At 40.3% G+C, this 16,644-nt stretch overlaps 1 long non-coding RNA gene across 4 annotated transcripts in view; it reads left to right on the top strand.

The window, feature by feature from the left end:
* The window catches only part of LOC140627598 (uncharacterized), a 122,914-nt gene that overhangs the window by 19,803 nt on the left and 86,467 nt on the right, over positions 1-16,644 (top strand). For 2 of the 4 annotated variants that reach the window (XR_012026264.1, XR_012026263.1), the window contains exon 4: positions 8,192-8,313. The exons of the other annotated variants lie outside the window; for them this stretch is intronic. This is a non-coding gene — a long non-coding RNA (uncharacterized lncRNA). The remainder of the gene's footprint in view (positions 1-8,191; positions 8,314-16,644) is intronic. 4 annotated transcript variants of the gene reach the window in all.

Below are 16,644 nucleotides of genomic sequence, written 5' to 3'. Positions count from 1 at the left end.
ATACTCTTCTTTTTAGTGATGTGAAACTTTCTGATGTCCACGTATTTGGGATTCCCATCTTATTGCTGTGCTCCAGGCCCTTGTTCCTGGGTACATTACCTTGTTCTGGAATTCCAAATCGCAGAGGTGGGCACTTGGTAGGAACTTTGTCTCAAAGTCAGAAGGATCTAGAGTTAAATCCAGTCACTTATTGGCTTTGTCACTTTAAGGCTTCTATCTTTACTGAGTCTCAAGTTTCTTGGCTTACCTCTCAAGGTTGTTGGGAGAAGTCAATGAGATAACTTGTATATAATAAATAATCTAGCACAGCATGTGGAAGAGTGGTCCCTTAGACTGTGTAACTTTCTCCTCCTGCTCTTGGCTCCTTTCTTTCTCCCCACCTGTCTCTCCTCCTCCCACTTGTCTTCCCACCTCCCTACCTGTCTTCCCTCTTCCCCATTTTTCCCTCCAGCCCCTCCCTCCATTCTTTTCTCCTTCCCATCTTTACTTTCCCCTCCCTCCCCACTTCTTTTCCTCTCCCTTCTCCTTCTTCTTCCTCACTTTTTTCCTCTCCATTTCTTCTTCTATCTCTCTCCTCTCCCTTCCTCATCCCCACTTTCCCCTCTCTCCTCCCCACTTTCTCTGCCAGTGAGACTTACATGAGGATAAGAGGGGTTAAAACCAAGGCAGAAACATGCTATATGGTTTTGTTACTCCTTGGAAACAAACCATATAATTTCTGAGAATTATAGTCCAAAGGAAAACTCTCAATTGTAATCAAGGCTTTTCCAAGTATTTCTGAGTTCTTCCATGAACTTTTTCCTTGTAACATTAAGGACACAAAGAATGATGAGAAATTGCTGATAATGATCATTATTCTCCTGGTCTTTGGCTTGTCCAGTGTTCCAGATTGAAGATTTGTTGTGTTGAATCAAAAGATAAACCCTCAAATGGGGCACCTGGCTGGCTTGGTCAGCAAGTTGAGCACACAACTCTTGATCTTGGGGTTGTGAGTTCAAGCCCCATGTTTTAGGGGTTGAGTTTGCTTAAAAAAAAAAGATAAACCCTCAAGGTGATTACATATATGTCAAATGGTCTTATTTGGTGTAAGGGAGCTGGCTGGCTAAATGAGGCAGTTCAGTCAGTAATTCTGAGGTGTTTAGAGTTGGGTTGGAAAGATGATCCTGAGTTCCAAGAAACTGCTCTATCAGTTGATAAGTGCTGCTCTAAAGGCTAGCTGGAGAAATGTATTGTGAGCCCTTAGTGCCAGAATTGAAACTTCACTTCACCCCTCCTTCTCAATCCTTACAAATTCTGAACTTTTCAAGGAAAATATGTTGGTCTTAAGATCTTTTAGGAATTTACTTCTCAATATCATGACAGAGAAAACATTTTTATCTTAAATTTTTATTACATAATATTTTTGTATACAGGATAATCATGTGATGTGTGTGTATAGACACATATGTATACAGTGGAAAATGTTAAAATATAAACACACAGGGGTTTAAACATTAATATCTGGGCTCTCCTCCATGATTTTTACCTCTCCCACCAAAATAACTGCTCTTCTGAATTTTCTATTCCCTTTCATTAAAAACAAAACACTTTCATCATAGATGCATTCCTGAACAGTTCATTTTTGCTTTATTTTGAACTTTATAAAAAATGCCATTGTAATGTATATAGTATTTTTTCACTCAAGTTTCTAACATTCATCAGTTCATTTATATCACTGTTTGTAGCTGAAGTTCATTCCTTTATACTACTGCTCTTATATTCCATTTGGTGAATATACCACAATTCACTTATCCATAGTCCTGTCTGTGAATGAGCTTGGTTGTTTATTGTTTCCAGGTGTTCTTATAATAGTCTTGTTAGTATAGATGAGAAATAAACTAGTAAGAATTTTTAGTGTTCCTTTGTCAAATTGTCATAAACATTAGATTTATTTGCCTGGTGTCCCTTTGAGCTTTTTCTCTTTCATTATTCCCATTCATCACCTAAAGAAACTGAGATGCAGGAAAAAAATAAACGATTTACCCAGGCTCTGTTATCACTGCTGTTATTTCCACTACTGTTAGATTCAAGAACCAGTTAAGTTTCCTCTTGGTTCTTCTTGTCCAAATGAGGAAGAGCCCCTTCCATTCTCACACCAGAATTAGAAAGTTATTAATTTTGAGCTCAATCCAGGAAGCAGCATGTCACAGTGAAAACAGTATAAGCTTAAGAGGCAGCAAGATTTGGGTTTTAAAATGTTGCAGTGAGCACTTCTAGCAAATTCCTTTATCCTCCCAATCCTCATTTCCTCACCTGCAAAATAGAGATTGCAATGCCTTCCTCACAAGATGGCTCACTGATTATGTCAGGTGTGAAAGGCTTGAAAATCACATTATAAAATAAGGAACAGAGGAGGTTCACAACCTGACCAATGGGACTCATAATATCACTCTAAAAAAACGACACAGGTGGAATGTAGAAAGACGTCAGTTTTGGCTTATGCAGTTTCTGACCCTTCTGCTTAGAAAAGAGGAATAACAAAGTCCTTTGCTGACTTGATCGTGTTGGGGTGGAAAAATGTTCTCTTCTTCCCTTCTAGGTTCTTTGGCTGGTCTAATCATTAAATTGATATAAGACAAATTAACAGAAGAAAAACAAATTTACTTTGTCTGTACCGGTGCCCCAAAGACATGAGACTCAGAGGCAGTCAGGCAATTGAGGTTTATATGTTATTTTGAGCTAAGGAATGAGATAGGGGGTTGGGCTTGCAAAGGGGGAGAGGACAATTCGCAGGATATAAGAAAAGCAGATGTTTGGTAATTCCATGTTTGCCCTGCCATACACGTAGGTCTTTCAGATGAGAGTTAGCTCTGGTAATAGTGCTCTTTCTGGGCCAGGCTTCCTCTCTAAATTCTTATAGGCAATTAAAGGAGAGGTAAAAGTTGTTCTTGAATTTGCTGGGTCTTGATTGCCTTCGGCCCAAAATAATCCACGTATCAAAGTGGCACATTCTGAGGTGGCATTTTCTGCTCTCCTTCAGTGGTAATGTAATGTTTTGACTTTGCTTAGGATATACGCTTTTTCTTCCCAAGCCTGTCTTGTGGATTATCTTAATGGTCCTTTCATTAATAGCATAAAATTACTTTGTACTTTGACTAGCAAAGAAAAACTGATCACAGTGTCTAATAATTAAGGAGATCATGCTTTTACCTTTGAAGAAAAGTGTAAATTAATGATTGTGAACGAATGTTAATTAATGTTAAGCCATTACGTAAAGCATTGAAATCCAGATATCTGACTGGAGCTCCACTGGGAGTGTGACCCAGTCTGTCTTCATCTCTACTCTATCCCCAATGCCTTGCACAGTGACTACGCATAATAGTTGCTCAAAAAATATTTGATGAATGAATAAGTGAAAGGACTACCTCTTTTTGTCTTTTCCTATTGCTAAAATCTTATTTTTTCCTTTTCTGAATCTTGAATAATGGAGGTCTGGAATTCATGAAAGTTTGTCAACAAGTAAGCATTGCCCCTTTGGAGCATTTATCTTTGAAATGCAAATATTCCTGGGAATAACATACTATAATGCTAAGGAACAAATGGATAAGGTAAATTAAGCTAATTCCATAGCTCATCCTCAGCCTGGGAGTTTAGGGAAGAGATTTGGGAAAGTGAACAAAGATATCATAAAGACCTTTATGAATTAGTTTAATTGGAATTAGTTTAACTGGAGGCTTTCCTGTTGACAATTTGCTGATAATTCATAGCTGGAAGGTAAGAGACCAACAAAATGGGGGAAGGAGAGGAAAAAGCCCTAATCTTGTAGCCTGGACCTCTATGAGAAAAAGGAGCCCTGACTGGAGTGTACCTGAGCAACCTGAAGAGAAACTAGAGGATAATACACCTTGCATGAGGAAGTGGAGGGTCAGGCAGGCAGACAAATCTTGTCTACATGCCCTTTTTCTAAGGGGGTAGGTAAATGGAGTTATGGTATCCTGCCATACAGAGCAATACCTTCTTTTCATCCATTCCTTCATTTAACAAATATGCAAGGAATGCCTTCATTGTTCCAGGCATTATTCTAGGGGCTTGGAATACATAAGCAAAGAAAATGGACAGAGATCCCTGCCCTCCTAGAGCTTATATTCTAGTGGGGAGAGACAGACAGTAAACAAAAGACACAATAAATAGGCAAACCATGTAATACTAGAAGGGGAGATGAGTGAGGGGGAGCAGAATATGCATGCCACCCTAAAATGTGCCACTTTGACATGTGGATTATTTTGAGCCGAAGGCAATCAAGACCCAGCAGATTCAAGGAAAAACTTTTACCTTTCCCTTAACTGCCTAAAAGAATTTAGAGAGGGAGCCTGGCCCAGAAAGAGCTATTGCCAGAAATAACTCTCCTCTGAAAGACCTACGTGTATGGTAGGGTACACATTGAATTACCAAACATCTGCTCTTCTTATGTCCTATGAATTATCCTCCTTCTCTTTGTGTGTGTGTGTGTTTTTAAAGATTTTATTTATTTATTCATAAGAGACACAGAGAGAGAGAGAGACAGACGGAGAAGCAGGTTCCCTGCGGAGAGCCTGATGCAGGACTCTATCTCAGGACCTGGGGATCACGACCTGTGCCAAAGGCAGGGGCTCAACCACTGAGCCACCCAGGTGTCCCTCCTCCTCCCCGTTGAAGGCCCAACCCCTATCCCATTTCTTAGCTCAGGATGGCACGTAAGCCTTAATTGCCTGACTGCCTGTGAGTCTCATGTCTTTGGGGCACTCTTTCAGACACAATTTGTTTTTCTCCTGGTAACCTTTCTTATGTCAATTTAATGATTAGACTAGCCAAAGGAGTTAGAAGAGTAGAAGGAAAAATCTTCCTCTCTTACACTAGCAGTAGAAAACCAAAAATGTGGAGCAGGAAAAGGGACACTGAGTGTGAAAGGAAAGGAGGAGCCAATGGAGAAGTTTTAGCAGGGATAGTGGTATGAACTGAAATGTTATAGAAGGTTCCATCCACCCTGGCTGCTTAAATGTGTGTATGGCAAGGAAAAATTCAGGCAGAGACCTATAGTTTAGGCAGAGAGTTACAGTTACCCAGGGAAGAAACTAGGTGCTTGGACCAGGGTGGTGCCAGTGAGGTGGTAAGAGATAAGATTGTGGATATTTTTGAAAGTAAAGCCATTAGAATTTCTTGAATGGGGTAGCAGAAAATGGGGGGAGTTGGGAATGTGTCAAGATTTTTTTGCCTGAGCAAATAGAAGGCAGATATTGCCATAACCTGAGATGGGGAAGGCTGCTGGTAGAGAAGGTTGGGGGAGAAAGGATTTGGAAATGTTGAGTTTGAGATGTCTGTCACATGGAATCGTTGACTAGACAGTTGGATGACCCTGCCTGAATTGGAAAGAAGTATGGGTTGGAGATATAATGAGGGGGAATTAAAGGCATTTTGTAGAATTTTAAGCCTTGAGACAGGTTAAGATCGTACAGGGAGTGACAGAGAAGAAAAAAGAGCCAGGGCTGAGCCCTGGAGCATTATAGGAAAAGAAGAGGAAGCCAGCAAAGGAGATTGAGAAGGTGCAACCAGTGGGACGAGGAAAATGAGAGAGGTCAGGGTCCTGGAAATCAAGTGAAGTGGGTGTCAAGGAGGAGGGATTATGGACTGTGCAAAATGCTGCTGCTAGGTCAGGTAAGAGAAGACTCAGCCAGGGATTCAGCAATGGGAAGATCATTAGTGAACTGTGGAAAGCAGCTTCAGTGGATTGAGGAGGTCAAAGGTAAAACTGAGGTGGGTTTCATGGAAAATAGGAGAAGGATTGAGGATGGCAAGAATAGAGAACTATTTTGAGGAAAGACTTACCTTCCTAGAAAGTTATATGACAACATATTTTTTAAGTAATTAAAATTTTTAATGATTAAAATTTTTAAATGAAATAATTTTTAATTAATATATATATTTTACAAGGATACTCTCTTCCGCAATAAACCTAAGAAGTTTTTGGTTGTTTTTTTAAGTAAATGTAATCAGAGATTTGCACTAATTTTGGCCTACATCTTTATACACAAGGATGCACATGGCCTTTACATGTGACTTGGGCTTCCTTCCAGCATGGCAGCTGGATTCCCAGGGCAAGAGAACCAAATGAAAGTCGCATGCTAGTATGACGGGGGGACTTTTAAAGAATGTCTGTCTTCAGCTCCCAGAAATTCTGAGTTCATTGTCTGGAATGGGCCCAGGTGTTGATATTTTATCAGCTGCCCAGGTGATTTTGTGTGGCCAGGGTTAAGAAACCACTGCTCTCATGAAGAGTGCATGAAACAAAAGATTTGGCTCCTCAGGTGTCTGCTACGAGCAGTGGCTCCCCAGCAGTTCCAGAATGGTTCCAGAAATTTTAGCCATGCCCCGTGTCATTCAAAGGCATGCCATGGAAATAAGATCAAGAAAATGTCTGAAGCAGTTGGATCACAAGGGCAATTATTACAGAGCTCCACAGCTGCCACCAGGCTGCTTCAGGCTGATGGTGGATGGGCCCAGACCCTAGGTGCTTTACCCAGGATATCCTGGCAACCAGGAAAGGCTGAGTTGAAGAACTGCACTGGGACTCCTGGTTGCCCCGATCTTGAGGTGGCAGGTAGATGCATCAAATGCCACCTGGAGTTTGCCTCCATTGTTCCTGAAGGCATAATCTCTGCACCCTAGAAGATAATGCCCCTGTTTTATTATTCGATCTGCAGCTGAAAGGAGCAGCTAAAGATGAATGCCAGCTGGGGCTCTTCTGAAGTACTCCCAGTAGATGCCACAAAGAATTAAGATCCTGTTACTTTTTAACCTGACACAAGATGTCACCATTGCTCCTGTGCTTTTAGCAATAACAATATAAAGTTAAACAGCAGGGAGACTTTGACTCCCTGATTACACAAGTTTTTCCTTTTCCCTAACGGTATGTTCTGTCGATGAGGTTCATTAATCTATAGGCCATTCCATTTATCCGAGTTAAAGTATTTATAACTCTTACTTGATTTTCCCCCCCTTACACCAGCTATGGATCAAAATTAATATCTCTTTGTGAACACTTCACGAAGAAACTTTGGTGGAGGTGACCGTAAAACAAGATGAGCTGACGTTTTTATAGGATAACTGGACAATTGCAAATCATGTTTTAGTTCAGCTTTACTGCTGCTGCCAACGCGGAAGTGATCTCCTCTTACCATGCTTAGTTTGGTACCAGCGTGGAAAGAAAGGCATGGGCAGTATCCCGGGGTACAAATGGCTAAGAAGCGGGGTGGGTAAAAGGTCATTGGAGCACTAAAACATCATTGGAAATGTCACCTTTTTCACTGGAGAAAACCGTATTGACAGAACTTCTCTCGCGCACAGCACTATGTATGGTTGGGAAGAATACTTTGCAAGGTCGCTTGGAGGTGAAGATGGTGAACTCAAAGTATAGCTAAGTGAAGTATAGGATTTGGGGGTTGGAGTCATACTCTTGGGAGCATTAATGGAGGCTGGGGCTACTGAACATCCCTATATCCTGCCATTCCTTTACAATACTTCTTCTCTGTACAAACATTGAACATCATCTAAAGAATATCCATCTGAAGTGGTCTTTAATCATGACTCTGCTATAGGTTTTCACACCTAAATGTTAATATCTGTTGACTCAGGCTTGTGGAATTACAGTGATTAATTTCTTTGTTTTCCAATTTTTCTATAATGAGTATATAACTAGAAAAAAAAAAGATCTCAAAATGACACGAACTATATACTATATGATTCCAGCTATCTGACACTTTGGAAAAGACAAAACTATGGAGACAATAAAAAAGATCAGGGGTTGCCAGGGGTTGTGTGTGTGAGTGGAGGTGATGAATAAGCAAAGCATGGTGGGTTTTTAGGGCAGTGAAAATACTCTGCGGGATGCTGCAATAATGAATACATGTCATTATACATTTATCCAAACCCATAGAATGTACAACACCAAGAATGAACCACAGTGTAAACTGTGGATTTGGGGTGATTATCATGTGTCAGTATAGGTTTATCAGTTATAACAAATGTCCCACTCTGGTGCAGATGTTGACAGTAGAGGAAGCTGAGCATGTGTGGGGGCAAGGAGATATGGGAAATCTCTGTACCTTCTCAAATCTGCTGTGAATTCATAGCTACTCCAAAACAGCAAGTCTTTCTTTCTTTTTCTTTTTTTTTTAAGTAGGCTCCATGCCTACCATGGAGCCCAATGTGGGGCTTGAACTCACAACCCCAAGATCAAGACCTGAGTTGAGATCAAGTCAGATGCTTAACTGAATGAGCCACCTAGGCACTCTGAAAACAGTAAGTCTTAAGAAAAACCCATGATTCCAGAGATTTATAATGAAGAGACATGTGCATGAATTGTTAAGAAAGTACAATTATCATTACTTTCTAGTCAATCTAGATGCAGATGTAGCTAAAGCTCTGGATTAGTCAGGGTCCTGGCAGGAAACACATGACACATTCAAATTAGGTAGTTTGAAGAGAATTTTAATGAAGAATCTGTTTTTAAAAGTTGGAGTAGAGTGGAGAGAAATCCCAAGAGAGAGTGCAGTGCCTGAGTATAGATCAGTGGAGCTGTGACCACTATTAGGTCTGGAGTGCAAGAGGAGAGAGAACTTTACGGATCACCCAATTGGAGTTGTGACCTTCATTGGAGGGATGGAGACAGCCTGTGGAGCCAACATACAGAGGGAGTTGTGACGGTAATGCCCTAGGCTCACTCTCCCCTCTTCCTCCAACCTCTGCTGTTTAGCCAATTCAGCTAAGACTGTTAGTGGGGTCCTCATAAGTCAGTTTCCCAGGATACTCGATGGTGAGGAGCAGGGCAAAGAGTAGATCTGAGGGGGAAATGGAAGATGTACAGCAATGCTGTTTTTAAAAAATTAATTTTTATCATACTTTACAAATACATATGGTTCTATAAGATTTTCAGTGAAAATGAATTATCTCTTCCCCCACCTTTCTCCACCCATCGCCCACTTCTAAGAGTCAAGCACTATTGATTTTATTGTTTTTTTTTTTTTTTTTTTTTTCTGGGCTTTATCTCTTTATTTTAAATCAATCCCCCACTTCCGATAACCAATCTCAAGTCCAGGTTACCACCTGTGCTTCTGACCTACTGACTATAGATTGGAGGTTACAACTACCCCTCTTTGGGTTTGATTAATTTGCTAGAGTGGCCCACAGAACTCAGAAACATTTTACTTACTAGATTACTGGTTTACTATAAAGGTTATAACTCAGGAACAGCCAGATGGAAGAGATGCATAGGACAAGGTATGGGGAGAGGGGCACAGAGCTTCTATACTCTCTGAGCGCATCACTCCTCCCACATCTCCACATGTTCACCAACCGGAAGCTCTCAGAACTGCCCTTTTGTGTTCTTTTTTTTTTTTTTTTTTTAAGGTTTTATTTATTTATTCATGAGAGACATAGAGAGGCAGAGACACAGGCAGAGGGAGAAGCAGGCTCCACACAGGAAGCCCGATGTGGGACTCAATCCTGGGACCCTGGGATCACGCCCTGAGTCAAAGGCAGAGAGGCTCAACCGCTGAGCTACCCAAGTGTCCCTGAGCCACCCAGATGTCCCGCCCTTTTGTGTTCTTATGGAGGCTTCATTACATAGATATGATTGATGAAATAAATCATTGGTCATTGGTGACTAGACACTGATCTCCAGCCCCACTTCCCTCCCCAGAGATTAGGGGGGTAGGACTGAAAGTTCCACTACTCTAATCACGTGATTGGCTCCAGAGGCACCCAGCCCCCATCCTTAGGTGCTTTCCAAAAGCCACCTCATTAGCATAACAGATGACATCTCTATTTTTCTCCTCACAGGAGATTCCAAGTGTTTGAGGAACTCTGTGCCAGGACTGAGATGAAGACCAAATATATATTTCTAATAAGAAATAAGAATAAATATAAATATAACTCACAATATCACAACATCTCAGTAGTTTCCTGAGGTTTTTGAGACCTTACATGTTTTTGCGATATTACATGTCTGAAAATATTTTTAAACTACCATCAAAACAGATTAATGAGATGGCTGTGTATAAAATTCTATGTCAAAACTATTTTTTTAGAATTGTGATAGCATTGTTCCACTGTCTCCTAGCCAGTCTGCTTCTTTAGCTTTTTATTTGTGAGCTATATTTTTCTCTGGAAGATTTTAGAATCTTCCCCATATACCCAGTGTTCTGAAATTTTATAGTAATACCTTACTTAGCAAGGGTAAGGTGCTTGGGCACTAACTTGGCCTTGTATTCTGTTTTGGGAAATTTTAATTATTTTGTTGTTATTGTTTTCTCCTCTCCACTTAAAAAAAATATTTTTATTTATTTATCCATGAGACACAGAGAAAGAGGCAGAGACATAGGCAGAGGGAGAAGCAAACTCCTTGCAGGGAGCCCGATGCAGGACTCGATCCCCAGACTGGGATCACGCCTTGAGCCAAAGGCAGACGGTCAACCACCCAGCCACCCAGGCGTCCCTCTCCTCTCCACTTTTATCTTTCTTTCTAGAACTCTTATGGTTCAATCTTGGACCTTATAGATTGAGCCTCTGATTTTCTTATTTTTTGCTTGTATTTTCCATTTCTTTCTTTTCTATTTAACTATTTGTAAAATTTCTTCCACTTTATCATATGACTTCTCTATTGATTTATTTTCTGTTATATTTTAATTTCAGAGAACTCTTTATTGCTTCTTAGATTGCCTCTTTCTGTGTAGCATGCTGTTTTGCTCCTTGGCCGATGCAATCTCTTACTGTTTTAGGATATTATTTATAATGAGGTATAGTTTTCCTCTGCACTCTGCATTGTTTCTGTTTTCTCTGGGTTCTTTTTTTTTTTTTTTTTCCATTTTGGTTCTTTGTCTCTCATGTTAGAAACTTTTTTTAAATTTTTATTTATTTATGATAGTCACACACAGAGAGAGAGAGAGAGAGGCAGAGACACAGGCAGAGACACAGGCAGAGGGAGAAGCAGGCTCCCTGCACCAGGAGCCTGACGTGGGATTGGATCCCGGGTCTCCAGGATCGCGCCCTGGGCCAAAGGCAGGCGCCAAACCGCTGTGCCACCCAGGGATCCCCCAGAAACTTTCTTTAAAGGAAAATTCTTGGTGGTCTAGGAGTGAAACACAGAAAACCTTAGTTTAGTGGAAACTGTGCATTGGTCAGGCTTGACGGTTGACGGACCTTACCATAGGTTGATTAAGAGGGGGCTTGGATGTTCCATTGGAGACTCCCATATACTAGTATCTGTGAGTGCTTTCCCAGGAATCATTATCCTACCTGGGAAGTTAAGTGACTGGCAGCTGATATTCTCAGAGCCAAGTAGGAGAAGGGGTTGGGAGCATATCACTGTTTGGAATGTAATAACCGAATTAATCCCTCTGGTTTTAGCGCAGCACCCTTGCCCTCAGTTATGGCTCTTTTCTGGCCTTCTGCCACAAAACCTTCAGAAGCACCTGGTCCTGCCAATTTTTGAGCATCCCTGGGCTTCTGTGACTCAAATTGGCTTTTTCTTGCCACTACTACCTGACCCTGAATCCTAGTGGACACTTAGGTTTTAGCTTTATGCTACTCCAGTTACCACCTAGCCATCTGCTTTCCAGCTTTCAAAATTTTATGGCCATCTCTCATTTCCTGTCATCTTGCTCATTCTTCCTAATTTCATAGCCTTTCTAGAAAATCATTTTTCCTGCCATATTTAATCTGAAACCTCCCAATCATCATTTTGTTTTGTATCTCAACTGAATGAATGGTCAGGAGGAAGTAGAGTGTAAGGTTGCTCAGCTTCTCAAGATCACTCTCCCCCAAGCAGTCACTTGCTGAAGATCTTGGGAAGCCTCATTTGCCTTCATAAACTTTCTTCTTTGCTGTGTTGACTCTTTTTCAGACATGTGGCCCATTACACCCATTAAATGACACATTCCTCCGTTATACTCCAGTCCAGTTCCTTTATTCCTCAGAGGATTGTAGGTTTGCACATGATCATTGTTGAAATGAATTAATTTCTACTCTATTTATAGAAATGTGGTGACATGTCTCCCAAGGTATAAATAGAACAATGGGTGTTGACAAGAGTTTTTGTAACCATGGAGACGCTGCAATTATTCCTGTACCATACTCATTGTGTATCTGTGTCTGAATTTTAACAAACAAGGCTCTTGCTGCTAACACAGATTCTCCAGTGAAAACATATTGCCCATTATTATCCTCTTCTCATGAGTCAAGCTTCATCTTTCAAGTTTAAATTCAGTCATATACATTTGAGAGGACTGAGTCAATCACTTTTCTTGGGTAATAGTTGAAAATTCATAATGAGAATAATAATAGTAATAAAGATGATGACAATGTAATAAAAACCAAATATTCTGACAACGTTATTTCTAAAAGTAACTCCATGATGTAAGCGAGTATTATTGTTAATCCTTACTTTGTAGATGAGGAGACCTGAGCCTCAGAGATTTCCATTTATTTATTTTAATTTTTTATTTTTTGAAAGATTGTATTTATTTATTTAGGAGAGAGAGAGAGCGCGAGAGCATACAAGTGGGGAGGAGGGGCAGAGAGAGAGGGAAAGGCAGACTCCCCACTGAGCAGGGAGCCCGAAGTGGGGCTTGATCTCAGGACCCTAGGATTGTGACCTGAGCCAAAGGCAGACACTTAACCAACTGAGCTACCCAGGTGCCCCGAGATTTCCATTTATTGTCCAAGATCCCAACTCTAACAAATGACTGAGATTCATAATTAAGCTGTCATCAAACATTTACTGGATACCCACCATGTCTCAGGCACTGAGGATACCAAGATGAATTACATATAGTCTCTGTCCTCAGGTTGCTTATAGATTGATAAATAAATTCATAAGTGAATAAGTAAACAGGAATATGCACTGAAGATAAGGGTGGGGCTGGGGATGAGGTAGACAAAAAAAATTATGAAATTGCATGCTGATTTCAATGTGCCATATAGAAGGGACCAGAGAGAGAACGGTTTGAGATTGTATTGGTTAGGTCATAATAATAAGAGTAGTTTGGAAGGCACCTAATACTAGAGCCACCACTATCTGTGGTCCTTCCAGGTCATTTACTTGGATGTAACATTTGGGAGAATATCTGCAGAAAGCACTAATAACATGCTTTTACACACTTCAGGATTGTTTTCAAAGTATATGCATTCCACAATGGCTCTCTCTACATAATAAGTAATATTATGTAACCAGTTCAGTGAATATTCCACTTTATGTACTTAAATTGATTGACCACTCAGTAATTCACTTAATTTCACACTCTATTTCTTCATTTGTAATAAAGTACACCATAGACATTTCAAGTATGACTTAGAAAGTTTCAAAGCTTCTGCATGTGTAATAAACCACATATTTTTCTTTAATATTTTCTTTCCTTCAGGGTTCTGGCACCCCTGAGTTAGCCATACTCCATTTATAACGATCCATTTGAATATAGCTAAAACCCATCATATCACTAAATTTCAAATAACCAAAATTCACCTCTGAAAAATATTCTACAATGTTTTTCTGATGCCAGGAGACAGACTTCAGTTATTCATTTAAAAAAAAATAAAAAAAATACATGTTAAAGCTACTGGTTTTTGAATCCAGCTCTCTCCCCTCTCTTTATAATTCCTACCTTTCTGTAGAATATAAGCATAATATTTAATATGTTAGATTAATATTATGGTTAAAAAATACAGTCTCCAAAATGCTTAGATTCACTTAAAAAATCAGTATAAAACTACAGGCTTGGGGAGGTATTCCCCAAACTCTTCCACATGTAGAATTACTTTGGGTTTGATTTCCGTATGGTTTTATGGTTTCCCTGGAGTGAGTCAGATGCCAGGGAGCAGTGGCAACAATGCAAGGAGTAATGGGGCAGTTCTGTCATTTCCAGGAATAGAAGGGAGCAGTATTCACTGGAGACGCCTTCCACTGGAGATAAGGGGTGTTTGACCAGTAGTTCCAAGTACTGATGAGAAAAGGAGGCATGAAAATTAAATCTGGCACCAGAAACTTTTGAAAAACAATCTCAAAGTTGGGATAGACCTATGTGCGTCTCTGAACAAGGCCTCACTTCTTGTTCCATCCCCTTTGAGAATCTGTACCTAATTCCAGCTTTTATCTGCCACCAGGAAGCACTGCTCAGGTGAACGCTCCTACACTTTTTTGTGGAGACATAACATTGGTCTTCACTGATAATTGTACCCCAAAAGCATTTGCCTTTTCCATCAACAAATAAAAGATAATGCTCCTAATCTTGATTATCCTGTGTTCTGCATTAAAAAAAAAAAAATTCACCCCAGAAGACTCACCAGCTAATGTGAAATTCATGACTTTTGTTACAATAGAAAAATGGTAAAATTGGACAAAAGCGTTCAGAATAGCTTCTTTATTCTCACTGTTATTTTCATGGCATTTTTTTCTCCTCCAAGGAAAATGTGTAGTAATTTTGCCCCAGAAGCCTACATTTTAATTGTATTAGACAGACTATATCTCTAGCATTGTCATTCCATTAGAGAATTTGCTATAAATCTTAATGATACATGCAAATACACCAATCTAATGGCCCATTATAGAAGAAATGACTGACTGTTACCATTCGTTTCCAGCAATTTATATGATTTCTCACCTCCTGCTGGTAAAAAGTTCCAGAAGGCAGGAAAGTCAATTTTTTTTTTAAAGCAAAGCAGATCAGAGTGAAAAGGGAAGACTAAGAAAAAGTGTTGCTCTTTTCTTGTGTCTGCATTAAAAGTTTTATAGACTTTCATAACCTGGCATAATTCTGAGCTTTTTGATTTGAAAACTAGCTAAAAATAGTTATGTATAGATGTTTTTCTTTTGTTTACTTTGCTTTGGCATTCTTTTTCATGCTCTTCTCCATGGAGCTATCTATACAGAATGCGTAAAAACAGGGGACTAGGTAAAAATCAGGTCAGAGAGGAAAAAATAAAACCTTTGAAAGAGTTTCCTTCTTCTAAGAAAGCAATGGGGTCATCTCCCCCTTCTCATCTCCCTCCTTGAGTCATCTTCCACCTGAGAGATCTGAGTTCCTTCTTGCTAGATATGACTTGATGTGCATATACAATACTGGAGTTGGTTGAGAGTCACGATAGCAAATTATAAATTCCTGGATAGGGTCCATGTCTTAATCATTTGTGCAGTCTTGACACTAGTTATACCAGCTATTTATGGTCCTTCCAGTTCCTCTATTTGGATGTAATATTTGGGGAGATAAATGCAGACAATGCTGATTTGCAAAACAAAGGCTGCACCATCCCTGCTTCCTTCTCCTCTGTCTGCAAACTCACTCTCTTGGCATAAACATGGTAGGAGATGTCTGCCTCTATCATTTCATTTCTTTTTTTTAAAGATTATTTATTTATTCATGAGAGATACAGAGAGAGAGGCAGAGACAGAAGCAGGCTCCCCGCGGGGAGACTGATGCGATACTCAATCCCAGGACTCAGGGATCTGACCTGAGCCAAAGGTAGACACTCAACCACTGAGCCACCCAGGTACCCTACATATCCTTTGTCCAAACGACTAGTGGAGACTGACTTGTGAATTTGATCCTAGCTCCACATTCTCATAAGAGAGAAACAGGTCTGCTCAGCTTGGGTAAATTTTTATCCCTGCCCGAATGTTCAAGGGCCAAAGGGCAGGTTAGGTAGTCATAAATGTGACTCAGGAACCACTCTTGTCTGAGAGAGCCCTTCTCACAGAGGGGAGCTGGTGGGCTGGGTAGGTAGCCTAGAAGCCCTCTAATACAATGAAGAAAATAATAATAATTTACTTTTACCCAGAGAGGAAAGAAAGTACAAAATGAATAGGTTATATAGACAGGGCAATCAATAAACAATATGTGCAAATTTATGGAAGGCAGTTGAATTCGATCGGTAGCTCTCATAAATAGAACACATTCATCTGGTAGCACAGGAAAAATCTCATCAATCTTTTTTTTTTTTTAATTTTTTTATTTATTTATGATAGTCACACAGAGAGAGAGAGAGAGAGAGAGAGAGGCAGAGACACAGGCAGAGGGAGAAGCAGGCTCCATGCACCGGGAGCCCGACGTGGGACCCGATCCCAGGTCTCCAGGATCGCGCCCTGGGCCAAAGGCAGGCACCAAACCACTGCGCCACCCAGGGATCCCCTCATCAATCTTTTTTAATTAAAACTTTCTTTTCACAACCAAACCTAAGAAATGGCTATAACAGAGAAGACCCGCTTCTAGGGGTATTCTATTTCTTTCTTCTATTAAAACAGTTGAGATATTTTCCTGCACAGCTAAAAGAACCCATTTCTCAGCCTCCTGTGTAGCAAGGTGTTGGCAACGAATTGCATGCTGAAATTGTCTGCATGCAATGGGACTTCACAGTAAAAGGTGGGGTGTTTGTCTGTTTCTGTTTTTTATGAAAGGGACACATAGATAGGTAGCATGTGTACTTTATACTTTTCACTCCTTCCCCTTCATCCTGACTGGAACACAGACGTGATGACCGGATCCCCAGTGCCCATTATGGAACATGAGGTGGCCTTGAGAATGGTAGTCATACTCTAATAATGAAGGAATAGGAATATAGTAGGTGTCTGGGTCCAGGATGACA

The sequence above is a fragment of the Canis lupus genome, chromosome X (genome assembly GCF_048164855.1).
Source record: "Canis lupus baileyi chromosome X, mCanLup2.hap1, whole genome shotgun sequence".
NCBI classification, from domain to species: domain Eukaryota; kingdom Metazoa; phylum Chordata; class Mammalia; order Carnivora; family Canidae; genus Canis; species Canis lupus.
This window is presented reverse-complemented; position numbering and strand designations above follow the sequence as displayed.